Source organism: Oncorhynchus masou, chromosome 15 (genome assembly GCF_036934945.1).
Source record: "Oncorhynchus masou masou isolate Uvic2021 chromosome 15, UVic_Omas_1.1, whole genome shotgun sequence".
In the NCBI taxonomy this organism is placed as follows: Eukaryota; Metazoa; Chordata; class Actinopteri; order Salmoniformes; family Salmonidae; genus Oncorhynchus; species Oncorhynchus masou.
This window is the reverse complement of record NC_088226.1, coordinates 2,610,919-2,630,968: the sequence shown is the minus strand read 5'-3', so window position 1 is coordinate 2,630,968 and position 20,050 is coordinate 2,610,919.

Here is a 20,050-nt window from a genome sequence, read left to right as displayed (position 1 = left end):
CTCACAGCAAAACAACTCTCGGCTATGGAACAACACTCACAGCAAAAACATCTCAGCAATGGATCAAAACAACTCTCAGCTATGGAACAACACTACAGCAAAAACAACTCAGCTATGGATCAAAACAACTCTCAGCTATGGTACAACACTCACACAAAACATCTCTCAGCAATGGATCAAAACAACTCTCAGCTATGGTGTACAACACACACACAAAACATCTCTCAGCAATGGATCAAAACAACTCTCAGCTATGGTACAACACTCACAAAACATCTCTCAGCAATGGTACAACACTCACAACAAAACAACCTCTGCTGTGGAACAAAACAACTCTCAGCTATGGTACAACACTCACACAAACAACTTCGGCTATGGTACCACACTCACACAAACAACTCTTGGCTATGGCACAACACTCACACAAACAACTCTCAGCTATGGAACCACACTCACAGCAAAACAACTCTCAGCTATGGAACAACACTCACAACAAACAACCCTCGGCTATGGAACAAAACAACTCTCAGCTATGGTACAACACTCACAGCAAAACAACTCTCAGCTATGGAACAACACTCACAACAAAACAACCTCGCTATGGATCAAAACAACTCTCAGCTATGGGAAACAGTACTCAAGCAAAACAACTCTCAGCTATGGAACACTCCCAACAAAAACGACCCTCGGCTATGGAACAAAACATCTCTCAGCTATGGAACAACACTCACAACAAAACAACTCTCAGCTATGGTACAACACTCAAGCAAAACAACCCTCGGCTATGGAACAAAACAACCTCGGCTTTGGAACAAAACAACTCTCAGCTATGGAAAAAAAGTCACAGCAAAACAACTCAGCTATGGAACAACACTCACAGCAAAACAACTCTCAGCTATGGAACAACACTCACAACAAAACACCTCTCAGCTATGGTACAACACTCACAACAAAACGACCGGCTATGGAACAAAACATCTCTCAGCTATGGTACAACATTCACAGCTAAACAACTCTCAGCTATGGTACAACACTCACAAAACAACTCTCAGCTATGGAACAACACTCACAGCAAAACAACTCTCAGCTATGGAACAACACTCACAGCAAAACAACTCTCAGCTATGGAACAACACTCACAGCAAAACAACTCTCAGCTATGGAACAACACTCACAGCAAAACAACTCTCGGCTATGGAACAACACTCACAGCAAAACAACTCTCAGCTATGGAACAACACTCACAGCAAAACAACTCTCAGCTATGGAACAACACTCACAGCAAAACAACTCTCAGCTATGGAACAACATCAAAACAACTCTCAGCTATGGAACAACACTCACAGCAAAACAACTCTCAGCTATGGAACAACACTCACAGCAAAACAACTCTCAGCTATGGAACAACACTCACAACAAAACAACTCTCGGCTATGGTACAACACTACAACAAAACAACTCTCGGCTATGGTACAACACTCACACAAAACAACTCTCGGCTATGGTACAACACTCACGCAAAACACCTCTCAGCTATGGATCAAACAACTCTCAGCTATGGAACAACACTCACACAAAACAACTCTCAGCTATGGTAGCTATGGAACAACACTCACAACAAAACAACTCTCAGCTATGGTACAACACTCACAGCAAAACAACTCTCAGCTATGGAACAACACTCACAGCAAAACAACTCTCAGCTATGGAACAACACTCACAGCAAAACAACTCTCAGCTATGGAACAACACTCACAGCAAAACAACTCACAGCAAAACAACTCACAGCAAAACAACACTCACAGCAAAACAACTCTCAGCTATGGAACAACACTCACAGCAAAACAACTCTCAGCTATGGAACAACACTCACAGCAAAACAACTCTCAGCTATGAATAACATCAAAACATCTCTCAGATAACAACACTCACACAAAACAACTCTCAGCTATGGTACAACACTCACAGCAAAACAACCCTCGGCTATGGAACAAAACAACTCTCAGCTAGCACAAAACAACTCTCAGCTATGGAACCACACTCACAGCAAAACAACTCTCAGCTATGGAACAACACTCACAACAAAACAACCCTCGGCTATGGAACAAAACAACTCTCAGCTATGGTACAACACTCACAGCAAAACAACTCTCAGCTATGGAACAACACTCAAAACAAGCTATGGATCAAAACAACTCTCAGCTATGGAACAACACTCACAGCAAAACAACTCTCAGTTATGGAACACTCACAACAAAACAACTCTCAGCTATGGTACAACACTCACAACAAAAATCCTCAGCTATGGAAAAAACATCTCTCAGCTATGGAACAAAACAAAACAACTCTCAGCTATGGAACAACAGTCACAGCAAAACAACTCTCAGCTATGGAACAGACAGTCACAACAAAACAACTCTCAGCTATGGAACAGAACAAAACAACTCTACAGCAAAACAACTCTCAGCTATGGAACAAACACTCACAGCAAACAACTCTCAGCTATGGAACAACACTCACAGCAAAACAACTCTCAGCTATGGAACAACACTCACAGCAAAACAACTCTCAGCTATGGAACCACACTCACAGCAAAACAACTCTCAGCTATGGAACAACACTCACAGCAAAACAACTCTCAGCTATGGTACAACACTCACACAAAACAACTCTCGGCTATGGTACAACACTCACACAAAACAACTCTCGGCTATGGTACAACACTCACAACAAAACAACTCTCAGCTATGGATCAAAGAACTCTCAGCTATGGAACAACACTCACACAGCAAAACAACTCTCAGCTATGGATCAAAACAACCCTCGGCTATGGAACAACAGTCACAACAAAACAACTCTCAGCTATGGAACAACACTCACAGCAAAACAACTCTCAGCTATGGAACAACACTCACAGCAAAACAACTCTCAGCTATGGAACAACACTCACAGCAAAGCAACTCTCAGCTATGGAACAACACTCACAGCAAAACAACTCTCAGCTAAGGAACAACACTCACAGCAAAACAACTCTCAGCTATGGATCAAAACAACTCTCAGCTATGGTACAACACTCACACAAAACATCTCTCAGCAATGGATCAAAACAACTCTCAGCTATGGTACAACAAAACATCTCTCAGCAAAACATCTCTCAGCAATGGATCAAAACAACTCTCAGCTATGGTACAACACTCACACAAAACATCTCTCAGCAATGGATCAAAACAACTCTCAGCTATGGTACAACACTCACACAAAACATCTCTCAGCAATGGTACAACACTCACAAAAAAAAAACTTGACTATGGAACAACACTCACAACAAAACAACTCTCAGCTATGGATCAAAACAACCCTCGGCTATGGAACAACACTCACAGCAAAGCAACTCTCAGCTATGGAACAACACTCACAGCAAAACAACTCTCAGCTATGGAACAACACTCACAGCAAAACAACTCTCAGCTATGGAACAACACTCACAACAAAACAACTCTCGGCTATGGTACAACACTCACAACAAAACAACTCTCGGCTATGGTACAACACACAACAAAACAACTCTCGGCTATGGTACAACACTCACGCAAAACACCTCTCAGCTATGGTATAACACTCACACAAAACAACTCTCAGCTATGGTACAACACTCACACAAAACAACACTCACACAAACAACTCTCAGCTATGGTACAACACTCACACAAAACAACTCTCAGCAATGGAACCACAGTCACAGCAAAACAACTCTCGGCTATGGAACAACACTCACAGCAAAACAACTCTCGGCTATGGAACAACACTCACAGCAAAACAACTCTCGGCTATGGAACAACACTCACAGCAAAACAACTCTCGGCTATGGAACAACACTCACAGCAAAACAACTCTCGGCTATGGAACAACACTCACAGCAAAACAACTCTCGGCTATGGATCAAAACAACTCTCAGCTATGGTACAACACTCACACAAAACATCTCTCAGCAATGGATCAAAACAACTCTCAGCTATGGTACAACACTCACAGCAAAACAACTCTCAGCTATGGTACAACACTCACAGCAAAACAACTCTCAGCTATGGATCAAAACAACTCTCAGCTATGGTACAACACTCACAGCAAAACAACTCTCAGCTATGGTACAACACTCACAGCAAAACAACTCTCAGCTATGGAACAACACTCACAACAAAACAACTCTCGGCTATGGTACAACACTCACAACAAAACAACTCTCGGCTATGGTACAACACACAACAAAACAACTCTCGGCTATGGTACAACACTCACGCAAAACACCTCTCGGCTATGGTATAACACTCACACAAAACAACTCTCAGCTATGGAACAACACTCACAGCAAAACAACTCTCAGCTATGGATCAAAACAACTCTCAGCTATGGAACAACACTCACAGCAAAACAACTCTCAGCTATGGTACAACACTCACAGCAAAACAACTCTCAGCTATGGATCACAACACTCTCACTAAAACAACTCTCAGCAATGGAACCACTCTCACAGCAAAACAACTCTCAGCTATGGAACAACACTCACACAAAACAACTCTCAGCAATGGATCAAAACAACTCTCAGCTATGGTAAACACTCACACAAAACATCTCTCAGCAATGGATCAAAACAACTCTCAGCTATGGTACAACACTCACAGCAAAACAACTCTCAGCAATGGAACAACACTCACAGCAAAAAAACTTGACTATGGAACAACACTCACAACAAAACAACTCTCAGCTATGGATCAAAACAACCCTCGGCTATGGAACAACAGTCACAACAAAACAACTCTCAGCTATGGAACAACACTCACAGCAAAACAACTCTCAGCTATGGAACAACACTCACAGCAAAACAACTCTCAGCTATGGAACAACACTCACAACAAAACAACTCTCGGCTATGGAACAACACTCACAACAAAACAACTCTCGGCTATGGTACAACACACAACAAAACAACTCTCAGCTATGGTACAACACTCACAGCAAAACACCTCTCAGCTATGGAACAACACTCACACAAAACAACTCTCAGCTATGGTACAACACTCACACTAAAACAACACTCACAGCAAAACAACTCTCAGCTATGGTACAACACTCACACAAAACATCTCTCAGCAATGGATCAAAACAACTCTCAGCTATGGAACAACACTCACAGCAAAACAACTCTCAGCTATGGAACAACACTCACAGCAAAACAACTCTCGGCTATGGAACAACACTCACAGCAAAACAACTCTCAGCTATGGAACAACACTCACAGCAAAACAACTCTCGGCTATGGAACAACACTCACAGCAAAACAACTCTCGGCTATGGATCAAAACAACTCTCAGCTATGGTACAACACTCACACAAAACATCTCTCAGCAATGGATCAAAACAACTCTCAGCTATGGAACAACACTCACAGCAAAACAACTCTCAGCTAAGGAACAACACTCACAGCAAAACAACTCTCAGCTATGGATCAAAACAACTCTCAGCTATGGAACAACACTCACAGCAAAACAACTCTCAGCTATGGTACAACACTCACAGCAAAACAACTCTCAGCTATGGAACAACACTCACAACAAAACAACTCTCAGCTATGGTACAACACTCACACAAAACAACTCTCAGCTATGGTACAACACACAACAAAACAACTCTCAGCTATGGTACAACACTCACGCAAAACACCTCTCAGCTATGGTATAACACTCACACAAAACAACTCTCAGCTATGGAACAACACTCACAGCAAAACAACTCTCAGCTATGGATCAAAACAACTCTCAGCTATGGAACAACACTCACACAAAACAACTCTCAGCAATGGTACAACACTCACAGCAAAACAACTCTCAGCTATGGAACAACACTCACACAAAACAACTCTCAGCAATGGATCACAGCAAAACAACTCTCGGCTATGGAACAACACTCACAGCAAAACAACTCTCAGCTATGGAACAACACTCACAGCAAAACAACTCTCAGCTATGGTACAACACTCACAGCAAAACAACTCTCAGCTATGGAACAACACTCACACAAAACATCTCTCAGCTATGGAACAACACTCACAACAAAACAACTGTCAGCTATGGAACAACACTCACAGCAAAACAACTCTCAGCTATGGAACAACACTCACGCAAAACAACTCTCAGCTATGGTACAACACTCACAAAAACAACCCTCGGCTATGGAACAAAACAACTGGAACAGAAGTCACAGCAAAACAACTCTCAGCTATGGAACAACACTCACAGCAAAACAACTCTCAGCTATGGAACAACACTCACACAAAACAACTCTCAGCTATGGAACAACACTCACAGCAAAACAACTCTCAGCTATGGAACAACACTCACAGCAAAACAACTCTCAGCTATGGAACAACACTCACAGCAAAACAACTCTCAGCTATGGAACAACACTCACAGCAAAACAACTCTCGGCTATGGAACAACACTCACAGCAAAACAACTCTCAGCTATGGAACAACACTCACAACAAAACAACTCTCAGCTATGGATCAAAACAACTCTCAGCTATGGTACAACACTCACACAAAACAACTCTCAGCAATGGATCAAAACAACCCTCAGCTATGGAACAACACTCACAGCAAAACAACTCTCAGCTATGGAACAACACTCACAGCAAAACAACTCTCAGCTATGGAACAACACTCACAAAACAACTCTCAGCTATGGAACAACAGTCACAGCAAAACAACTCTCGGCTATGGAACAACACTCACAGCAAAACAACTCTCAGCTATGGAACAACACTCACAGCAAAACAACTCTCAGCTATGGATCAAAACAACTCTCAGCTATGGTACAACACTCACACAAAACATCTCTCAGCAATGGATCAAAACAACTCTCAGCTATGGTACAACACTCACACAAAACATCTCTCAGCAATGGATCAAAACAACTCTCAGCTATGGTACAACACTCACAGCAAAGCACCTCTTGGAATGGGATCAAAACAACTCTAGCTATGGTACAACACTCACAGCAAAACAACTCTCAGCAATGGTACAACACTCACAGCAAAACAACTCTCAGCTATGGAACAACACTCACACAAAACAACTCTCAGCTATGGATCAAAACAACCCTCGGCTATGGAACAACAGTCACAGCAAAACAACTCTCAGCTATGGAACAACACTCACAGCAAAACAACTCTCAGCTATGGAACAACACTCACAGCAAAACAACTCTCAGCTATGGAACAACACTCACAACAAAACAACTCTCGGCTATGGTACAACACTCACAACAAAACAACTCTCGGCTATGGAACAACACCCTCACAACAAAACAACTCTCGGCTATGGTACAACACTCAAAACACCTCTCAGCTATGGTATAACACTCACACAAAACAACTCTCAGCTATGGTACAACACTCACACAAAACAACACTCACACAAACAACTCTCAGCTATGGAACAACACTCACACAAAACAACTCTCAGCAATGGAACCACAGTCACAGCAAAACAACTCTCAGCTATGGAACAACACTCACAGCAAAACAACTCTCGGCTATGGAACAACACTCACAGCAAAACAACTCTCGGCTATGGAACAACACTCACAGCAAAACAACTCTCGGCTATGGAACAACACTCACAGCAAAACAACTCTCGGCTATGGAACAACACTCACAGCAAAACAACTCTCAGCTATGGATCAAAACAACTCTCAGCTATGGAACACTCACACAAAACATCTCTCAGCATGGATCAAAACAACTCTCAGCTATGGAACAACACTCACAGCAAAACAACTCTCAGCTATGGAACAACACTCACAGCAAAACAACTCTCAGCTATGGATCAAAACAACTCTCAGCTATGGAACAACACTCAACAAAACAACTCTCAGCTATGGTACAACACTCACAGCAAAACAACTCAGCTATGGAACAACACTCACAGCAAAACAACTCTCAGCTATGGTACAACACTCACAACAAAACAACTCTCGGCTATGGAACAAAACAACTCTCAGCTATGGTACAACACTCACAGCAAAACAACTCTCAGCTATGGTACAACACTCACACAAAACAACTCTCAGCTATGGAACAACACTCACAGCAAAACAACTCTCAGCTACTCACAGCAAAACAACTCTCAGCTATGGAACAACACTCACAGCAAAACAACTCTCAGCTATGGTACAACACTCACAGCAAAACAACTCTCAGCTATGGAACAACACTCACACAAAACAACTCTCAGCTATGGAACCACAGTCACAGCAAAACAACTCTCAGCTATGGAACAACACTCACAGCAAAACAACTCTCAGCTATGGAACAACACTCACAGCAAAACAACTCTCAGCTATGGAACAACACTCACAGCAAAACAACTCTCAGCTATGGAACAACACTCACAGCAAAACAACTCTCGGCTATGGTACAACACTCACACAAAACAACTCTCGGCTATGGATCAAAACAACTCTCAGCTATGGTACAACACTCACACAAAACAACTCTCAGCTATGGAACAACACTCACAGCAAAACAACTCTCAGCTATGGAACAACACTCACAACAAAACAACTCTCAGCTATGGATCAAAACAACTCTCAGCTATGGAACAACACTCACAGCAAACAACTCTCAGCTATGGAACAAACAAAACAACTCTCAGCTATGGTACAACACTCACAGCAAAACAACTCTCAGCTATGGAACAACACTCACAACAAAACAACCTCGGCTATGGATCAAAACAACTCTCAGCTATGGAACAACACTCTCAGCAAAACAACTCTCAGCTATGGAACACTCACAACAAAACAACCTCAGCTATGGAACAAAACATCTCTCAGCTATGGAACAACACTCACAACAAAACAACTCTCAGCTATGGAACAACACTCAAAGCAAAACAACTCTCAGCTATGGACACAAAACAACTCTCACTATGGTACAACAGTCACAGCAAAACAACTCAGCTATGGAACAACACTCACAGCAAAACAACTCTCAGCTATGGAACAACACTCAAACAAAAACCTCTCAGCTATGGTACAACACTCACACAAAACAACTCTCAGCTATGGAACAACACTCACAGCAAAACAACTCTCAGCTATGGAACAACACTCACAGCAAAACAACTCTCAGCTATGGAACAACACTCACAGCAAACAACTCTCAGCTATGGAACAACACTCACAGCAAAACAACTCTCAGCTATGGAACAACACTCACAGCAAAACAACTCTCAGCTATGGATCAAAACAACTCTCAGCTATGGTACAACACTCACACAAAACATCTCTCAGCAATGGATCAAAACAACTCTCAGCTATGGTACAACACTCACACAAAACATCTCTCAGCAATGGATCAAAACAACTCTCAGCTATGGTACAACACTCACACAAAACATCTCTCAGCAATGGATCAAAACAACTCTCAGCTATGGTACAACACTCACAGCAAAACAACTCTCAGCTATGAAACAACACTCACAAAAACAACTCTCAGCTATGGAACAACACTCACAACAAAACAACTCTCAGCTATGGATCAAAACAACCCTCGGCTATGGAACAACAGTCACAACAAAACAACTCTCAGCTATGGAACAACACTCACAGCAAAACAACTCTCAGCTATGGTACAACACTCACAGCAAAACAACTCTCAGCTATGGAACAACACTCACAACAAAACAACTCTCAGCTATGGTACAACACTCACAACAAAACAACTCTCGGCTATGGTACAACACACAACAAAACAACTCTCGGCTATGGTACAACACTCACGCAAAACAACTCTCAGCTATGGAACAACACTCACACAAAACAACTCTCAGCTATGGTACAACACTCACAAAACAAACTCACACAAACAACTCTCAGCTATGGTACAACACTCACACAAAACAACTCTCAGCAATGGAACAACAGTCACAGCAAAACAACTCTCGGCTATGGAACAACACTCACAGCAAAACAACTCTCAGCTATGGAACAACACTCACAGCAAAACAACTCTCGGCTATGGAACAACACTCACAGCAAAACAACTCTCGGCTATGGAACAACACTCACAGCAAAACAACTCTCAGCTATGGAACAACACTCACACAAAACAACTCTCAGCAATGGATCAAAACAACTCTCAGCTATGGTACAACACTCACACAAAACATCTCTCAGCAATGGATCAAAACAACTCTCAGCTATGGAACAACACTCACAGCAAAACAACTCTCAGCTATGGAACAACACTCACAGCAAAACAACTCTCAGCTATTGGACAACACTCACAGCAAAACAACTCTCAGCATGCAAAACAACTCTCAGCTATGGAACAACACAAAACAACTCTCAGCAATGGATCAAAACAACTCTCAGCTATGGAACAACACTCACAGCAAAACAACTCTCAGCTATGGTACAACACTCACAGCAAAACAACTCTCAGCTATGGAACAACACTCACACAAAACAACTCTCAGCTATGGTACAACACTCACACAAAACAACTCTCGGCTATGGTACAACACTCAACAAAACAACTCTGGCTATGGTACAACACTCACAGCAAAACAACTCTCAGCTATGGTACAACACTCACAGCAAAAAACAACTCTCAGCTATGGAACAACACTCAGCAAAACAACTCACAGCAATGGAACAACACTCAGCAAAACAACATGGAAAAACTCTCAGCTATGTAACAACACTACAAAACAACTCGGCTACACAAAACAACTCTCAGCTATGGAACAACACTCACAGCAAAACAACTCTCAGCTATGGAACAACACTCACAGCAAAACAACTCTCGGCTATGGAACAACACTCACAGCAAAACAACTCTCGGCTATGGATCAAAACAACTCTCAGCTATGGAACAACACTCACAACAAAACACAGATCAAAACAACTCTCAGCTATGGAACAACACTCACAGCAAAACAACTCTCAGCTATGGAACAACACTCACAGCAAAACAACTCTCGGCTATGGATCAAAACAACTCTCAGCTATGGTACAACAACACAAAACATCTCTCAGCAATGGATCAAAACAACTCTCAGCTATGGAACAACACTCACAGCAAAACAACTCTCAGCTATGGAACAACACTCACAGCAAAACAACTCTCAGCTATGGATCAAAACAACTCTCAGCTATGGTACAACACTCACACAAAACATCTCTCAGCAATGGATCAAAACAACCTCAGCTATGGAACAAAACAACACTCAGCATGGCAAAACAACTCTCAGCTATGGTACAACACTCACACAAAAAAACAACTCTCAGCTATGGAACAACACTCACAGCAAAACAACTCTCAGCTATGGAACAACACTCACAGCAAAACAACTCTCAGCTATGGAACAACACTCACAACAAAACAACTCTCAGCTATGGAACAAAACAACTCTCAGCTATGGTACAACACTCAAAACAGCAAAACAACTCTCAGCTATGGAACAACACTCACAACAAAAAACAACCTCGGCTATGGATCAAAACAACTCTCAGCTATGGAACAACACTCTCAGCAAAACAACTCTCAGCTATGGAACACTCACAACAAAACGACAACCTCACAGCAAAACAACTCTCAGCTATGGAACAAAACATCTCTCAGCTATGGAACAACACTCACAACAAAACAACTCTCAGCTATGGTACAACACTCAAAGCAAAACAACCCTCGGCTATGGAACAAAACAACCTCGGCTTTGGAACAAAACAACTCTCAGCTATGGAAAAAAAGTCACAGCAAAACAACTCAGCTATGGAACAACACTCACAGCAAAACAACTCTCAGCTATGGAACAACACTCACAACAAAACACCTCTCAGCTATGGTACAACACTCACAACAAAACGACCCTCGGCTATGGAACAAAACAACTCTCAGCTATGGTACAACATTGGAACAACACAGCAAAACAACTCTCAGCTATGGAACAACACTCTCACAAAACAACTCTCAGCTATGGAACAACACTCACAGCAAAACAACTCTCAGCTATGGAACAACACTCAACACAAAACAACTCTCAGCTATGGAACAACACTCACAGCAAAACAACTCTCAGCTATGGAACAACACTCACAGCAAAACAACTCTCATGGAACAACACTCACACAAAACAATGGCTAACAACACTCACAGCAAAACAACTCTCAGCTATGGTACAACACTCACACAAAACAACTCTCAGCTATGGAACAACACTCACAACAAAACAAAATGGATCAAAGAACTCTCAGCTATGGAACAACACTCACAGCAAAACAACTCTCAGCTATGGAACTGGAACAACAGTCACAACAAAACAACTCTCAGCAGCAAAACAACTCTCAGCTATGGAACAACACTCACAGCAAAACAACTCTCGGCTATGGAACAACACTCACAGCAAAACAACTCTCGGCTATGGAACAACACTCACAGCAAAACAACTCTCAGCTATGGAACAACACTCACAGCAAAACAACTCTCAGCTATGGATCAAAACAACTCTCAGCTATGGTACAACACTCACACAAAACATCTCTCAGCAATGGATCAAAACAACTCTCAGCTATGGTACAACACTCACACAAAACATCTCTCACATGGACAAAACAACTCTCAGCTATGGAACAAAACATCTCTCAGCAATGGATCAAAACAACTCTCAGCTATGGAACAACACTCACACAAAACAACTCTCAGCTATGGAACAACACTCACAAAAAAAAACTCTGACTATGGAACAACACTCACAACAAAACAACTCTCAGCTATGGGATCACAAAACAACTCAGCTATGGAACAACACTCACAGCAAAACAACTCTCAGCTATGGAACAACACTCACAGCAAAACAACTCTCAGCTATGGAACAACACTCACACAAAACAACTCTCGGCTATGGTACAACACTCACAACAAAACAACTCCTACAACACACACAAAACAACTCTCGGCTATGGTACACTCACACAAAACATCTCTCAGCTATGGATCAAAACAACTCTCAGCTATGGTACAACACTCACAACAAAACAACTCTCAGCTATGGTACAACATCAAAACAACTCTCAGCTATGGAACAACACTCACAGCAAAGCAACTCTCAGCTATGAAACAACACTCACAGCAAAACAACTCTCAGCTATGGAACAACACTCACAGCAAAACAACTCTCGGCTATGGAACAACACTCACAGCAAAACAACTCTCGGCTATGGTACAACACTCACAGCAAAACAACTCTCAGCTATGGAACAACACTCACAGCAAAACAACTCTCAGCTATGGAACAACACTCACAGCAAAACAACTCTCAGCTATGGAACAACACTCAGCTATGGTACAACAAACAAAACTCTCAGCTATGGAACAACAGTCACAACACAAAACAACTCAGCACAACACTCACAGCAAAACAACTCTCAGCTATGGAACAACACTCACAGCAAAACAACTCTCAGCTATGGAACAACACTCACAGCAAAACAACTCTCAGCTATGGAACAACACTCACAGCAAAACAACTCTCAGCTATGGATCAAAACAACTCTCAGCTATGGAACAACACTCACACAAAACAACTCTCAGCTATGGTACAACACTCAAAACAACTCTCAGCTATGGTACAACACTCACACACAAACAACTCTCAGCAATGGATCAAAACAACTCTCAGCTATGGTACAACACTCAACAAAACATCTCTCAGCTATGGTCACACAAAACACTCTCAAAAAAACAACTCTCACTATGGAACAACACTCACAACAAAACAACTCTCAGCTATGGACTCACAGCAAAACAACTCTCAGCTATGGAACAACACTCACAGCAAAACAACTCTCAGCTATGGAACAACACTCACAGCAAAAAACAGCTAAGGAACAACACTCAGCTATGGTACAACACTCACACAAAACAACTCTCGGCTATGGTACAACACACAGCAAAACAACTCTCAGCTATGAACAACATCAGCAAAACAACTCTCAGCTATGTAACAACACTCACAACAAAACAACAACTCTCGGCTATGGAACAACATCACAAAACAACTCTCAGCTATGGAACAACACTCACAGCAAAACAACTCTCAGCTATGGTACAACACTCACAGCAAAACAACTCTCAGCTATGGAACAACATCACAGCAAAACAACTCTCAGCTATGCTATGGAACAACACTCACACAAAACACTCTCAGCTATGGAACAACACTCAAAACAACTCTCAGCTATGGAACAACACTCACAGCAAAACAACTCTCAGCTATGGAACAACACTCACAGCAAAACAACTCTCAGCTATGGAACAACACTCACAGCAAAACAACTCTCAGCTATGGAACAACACAACACAGCAAAACAACTCTCAGCTATGGAACAACACTCACAGCAAAACAACTCTCAGCTATGGAACAACACTCACAGCAAAACAACTCTCAGCTATGGTACAACACTCACACAAAACAACTCTCGGCTATGGTACAACACTCACAGCAAAACAACTCTCGGCTATGGTACAACACTCACAACAAAACAACTCTCAGCTATGGAACAACACTCACACAAAACAACTCTCAGCTATGGATCAAAACAACTCTCAGCTATGGAACAACACTCACAGCAAAACAACTCTCAGCTATGGAACAACACTCACAGCAAAACAACTCTCAGCTATGGAACAACACTCACACAAAACAACTCTCAGCTATGGAACAACACACAGCAAAACAACTCTCAGCTACAAAACAACTCTCAGCTATGGAACAACACTCACAGCAAAACAACTCTCAGCTATGGAACAACACTCACAGCAAAACAACTCTCAGCTATGGATCAAAACAACTCTCAGCTATGGTACAACACAACAAAACATCTCTCGGCAATGGAACAAAACAACTCTCAGCTATGGAACAACACTCACACAAAACAACTGTCATGGCAACATCACAGCAAAACAACTCTCAGCTATGGTACAACACTCACACAAAACAACTCTCAGCAATGGATCAAAACAACTCTCAGCTATGGTACAACACTCACAACAAAACAACTCTCAGCTATGGAACAAAACAACTCTCAGCTATGGTACAACACTCACAGCAAAACAACTCTCAGCTATGGAACAACACTCACAGCAAAACAACTCTCAGCTATGGTACAACACTCACAGCAAAACAACTCTTGGCTATGGAACAACACTCAAACAAAACAACTCTCAGCTATGGTACAACACTCACAGCAAAACAACTCTCGGCTATGGTACAACACACAGCAAAACAACTCTCGGCTATGGTACAACACTCACGCAAAACACCTCTCAGCTATGGTATAACACTCACACAAAACAACTCTCAGCTATGGTACAACACTCACACAAAACAACACTCACACAAACAACTCTCAGCTATGGTACAACACTCACACAAAACAACTCTCAGCAATGGAACCACAGTCACAGCAAAACAACTCTCGGCTATGGAACAACACTCACAGCAAAACAACTCTCGGCTATGGAACAACACTCACAGCAAAACAACTCTCAGCTATGGTACAACACTCACAGCAAAACAACTCTCGGCTATGGAACAACACTCACAGCAAAACAACTCTCGGCTATGGAACAACACTCACAGCAAAACAACTCTCGGCTATGGATCAAAACAACTCTCAGCTATGGTACAACACTCACACAAAACATCTCTCAGCAATGGATCAAAACAACTCTCAGATATGGTACAACACTCACAGCAAAACAACTCTCAGCTATGGAACAACACTCACAGCAAAACAACTCTCAGCATGGATCAAAACAACTCTCAGCTATGGTACAACACTCACAGCAAAACAACTCTCAGCTATGGATCAAAACAACTCTCAGCTATGGTACAACACTCACACAAAACACTCTCTCTCAAAACAACTCTGGCTATGGTACAACACTCACAAAACAACTCTCAGCTATGGTACAACACTCACACAAAAACAACTCTCAGCAATGGTACAACACTCACAGCAAAACAACTCTCAGCTATGGAACAACACTCACAGCAAAACAACTCTCAGCTATGGTACAACACTCACACAAAACAACTCTCAGCTATGGAACAACACTCACAGCAAAACAACTCTCAGCTATGGATCAAAACAACTCTCAGCTATGGTACAACACTCACACAAAACAACTCTCAGCAATGGAACAACATCAAAACAATCTCTCAGATATGGAACAACACTCACAACAAAACAACTCTCTGCTATGGAACAAAACAACTCTCAGCTATGGAACAACACTCACACAAAACAACTCTCGGCTATGGAACAACACTCACACAAAACAACTCATGGATCAAAACAACTCTCAGCTATGGAACAACACTCACAACAAAACATCTCTCAGCAATGGATCAAAACAACTCTCAGCTATGGAACAACACTCACAGCAAAACAACTCTCAGCTATGGAACAACACTCACAACAAAACAACACTCAACGCAAAACAACTCTCAGCTATGGAACAATACTCACAACAAAACAACCTCGGCTATGGATCAAAACAACTCTCAGCTATGGAACAACACTCACAGCAAAACAACTCTCAGCTATGGAACAACACTCACAGCAAAACAACTCTCAGCTATGGATCAAAACAACTCTCAGCTATGGCAAAACAACTCTCAGCTATGGGAACAACACTCACAGCAAAACAACTCTCAGCTATGGAACAACACTCACAGCAAAACAACTCTCAGCTATGGAACAACACTCACAGCAAAACAACTCTCAGCTATGGTACAACATCACAAAACAATTCTCAGCTATGGTACAACACTCACACAAAACATCTCTCAGCAATGGAACAACATCAAAACAACTCTCAGCTATGGAACAACACTCACAACTCTCAGCAAAACAACTCTCAGCTATGGATCAAAACAACAGCAAAACAATGGTGGAACAACACAAAACACAAAACAACTCTCAGCTATGGAACAACATCAAAACAACTCTCAGCTATGGAACAACACTCACACAAAACAATCTCTCAGCAATGGATCAAAACAACTCTCAGCTATGGTACAACACTCACAGCAAAACAACTCTCAGCTATGGAACAACACTCACAAAAAAAATCAGCTATGGACTCACAGCAAAACACTATGGAACAACAACAAAACAACTCTCAGCTATGGATCAAAACAACTCTCAGCTATGGTACAACACTCACAACAAAACAAAACAACTCTCAGCTATGGAACAACACTCACAGCAAAACAACTCTCAGCTATGGAAAAACACAGCAAAACAACTCTCAGCTATGGAACAAAACAACTCTCAGCTATGGAACAACACTCACAGCAAAACAACTCTCAGCTATGGTACAACACTCACACAAAACAACTCTGGCTATGGTACAACACTCACACAAAAACAACTCTCAGCTATGGAACAACACTCACAGCAAAACAACTCTCAGCTATGGAACAACACTCACAACAAAACAAAGCTATGGAACAACACTCGGCTATGGATCACAAAACAACTCTCAGCTATGGAACAACACTCACAGCAAAACAACTCTCAGCTATGGAACACTCAAAACAACTAAGGAACAACAACAGCAAAACAACTCTCAGCTATGGATCAAAACAACTCTCAGCTATGGAACAACACTCACAACAAAACAACTCTCAGCTATGGTACAACACTCACACAAAACAAGCAATGGATCAAAACAACCTCAGCTATGGAACACTCACACAAAACTTTGGAACAAAACAACTCTCAGCTATGGAACAACACTCACAGCAAAACAACTCTCAGCTATGGAACAACACTCACAGAACAACACTCACAGCAAAACAACTCTCAGCTATGGAACAACACTCACAGCAAAACAACTCTCAGCTATGGAACAACACTCACAACAAAACACCTCTCAGCTATGGTACAACACTCACAACAAAACAACCCTCGGCTATGGAACAACAAAACAAAACAACTCTCAGCTATGGCTATGGAACAACAACAACAACTCTCAGCAGCAAAACAACTCTCAGCTATGGTACAACACTCACACAAAACAACCTCAGCTATGGATCAAAACAACTCTCAGCTATGGAACAACACTCACAGCAAAACAACTCTCAGCTATGGAACAACACTCACACAAAACAACTCTCAGCTATGGAACAACACTCACAGCAAAACAACTCTCAGCTATGGAACAACACTCACAGCAAAACAACTCTCAGCTATGGAACAACACTCACAGCAAAACAACTCTCAGCTATGGAACAACACTCACAGCAAAACAACTGACAGCAAAACAACACTCAGCTATGGAACAACACTCACAGCAAAACAACTCTCAGCTATGGAACAACACTCACAGCAAAACAACTCTCAGCTATGGAACAACACTCACAGCAAAACAACTCTCAGCTATGGTACAACACTCTCACAAAACAACTCTCAGCTATGGAACAACACTCACAGCAAAACAACTCTCAGCTATGGAACAACACTCACAGCAAAACAACTCTCAGCTATGGAACAACACTCACAGCAAAACAACTCTCAGCTATGGAACAACACTCACAGCAAAACAAAAACAAAACAACTCTCAGCTATGGAACAACACTCACAGCAAAACAACTCTCAGCTATGGAACAACACTCACAGCAAAACAACTCTCAGCTATGGAACAACACTCACAGCAAAACAACTCTCAGCTATGGAACAACACTCACAGAACAAAACAACTCTCAGCTATGGAACAACACTCACAGCAAAACAACTCTCAGCTATGGTACAACACTCACAAAACAACTCTCAGCTAAACAACTCGGCTATGGAACAAAACAACAGCTCACACAAAACAACTCTCAGCTATGGTACAACACTCACACAAAACAACTCTCAGCTATGGTACAACACTCACAGCAAAACAACTCTCGGCTATGGAACAACAACAACAAAAACTCTCAGCTATGGTCACAGCACTCACAAAACAACTCTCAGCTATGGAACAACACTCACAACAAAACAACTCTCAGCTATGGATCAAAGAACTCTCAGCTATGGAACAACACTCACAGCAAAACAACTCTCAGCTATGGATCAAAACAACTCTCAGCTATGGAACAACACTCACAACAAAACAACTCTCAGCTATGGAACAACACTGGAACAACACAACAAAACAACTCTCAGCTATGGTCACATCAAAACAACACTAACAACACAACAAAACAACTCTCAGCAATGGAACAACACTCACAGCAAAACAACTCTCGGCTATAGAACAACAACTCACAACAAAACAACTCTCAGCTATGGTACAACACTCACACAACAAAACAACTCTCAGCTATGGAACAACACTCACAGCAAAACAAGCTCTCGGCTATGGATCAAAACAACTCTCAGCTATGGTACAACACTCAAGCAAAACAACCCTCAGCTATGGAACAAAAACAAAACCCTCAGCTATGGAACAAAACAACTCTCAGCTATGGAACAAAGTCACAGCAAAACAACTGTCAGCTATGGAACAACACTCACAGCAAAACAACTCTCAGCTATGGAACAACACTCACAACAAAACAACTCTCAGCTATGGAACAACACTCACAGCAAAACAACTCTCAGCTATGGAACAACACTCACAGCAAAACAACTCTCAGCTATGGTACAACACTCAAACAAAACAACTCTCAGCTATGGAACAACATGGTCACAGCAAAACAACTCTCAGCTATGGAACAACACTCACAGCAAAACAACTCTCAGCTATGGAACAAAACAACTCAGCTATGGAACAACACTCACACAAAACAACTCTCAGCTATGGAACAACACTCACAGCAAAACAACTCTCAGCTATGGAACAACACTCACAGCAAAACAACTCTCAGCATGGAACAACACTCACACAAAACAACTCTCAGCTATGGAACAACACTCACAGCAAAACAACT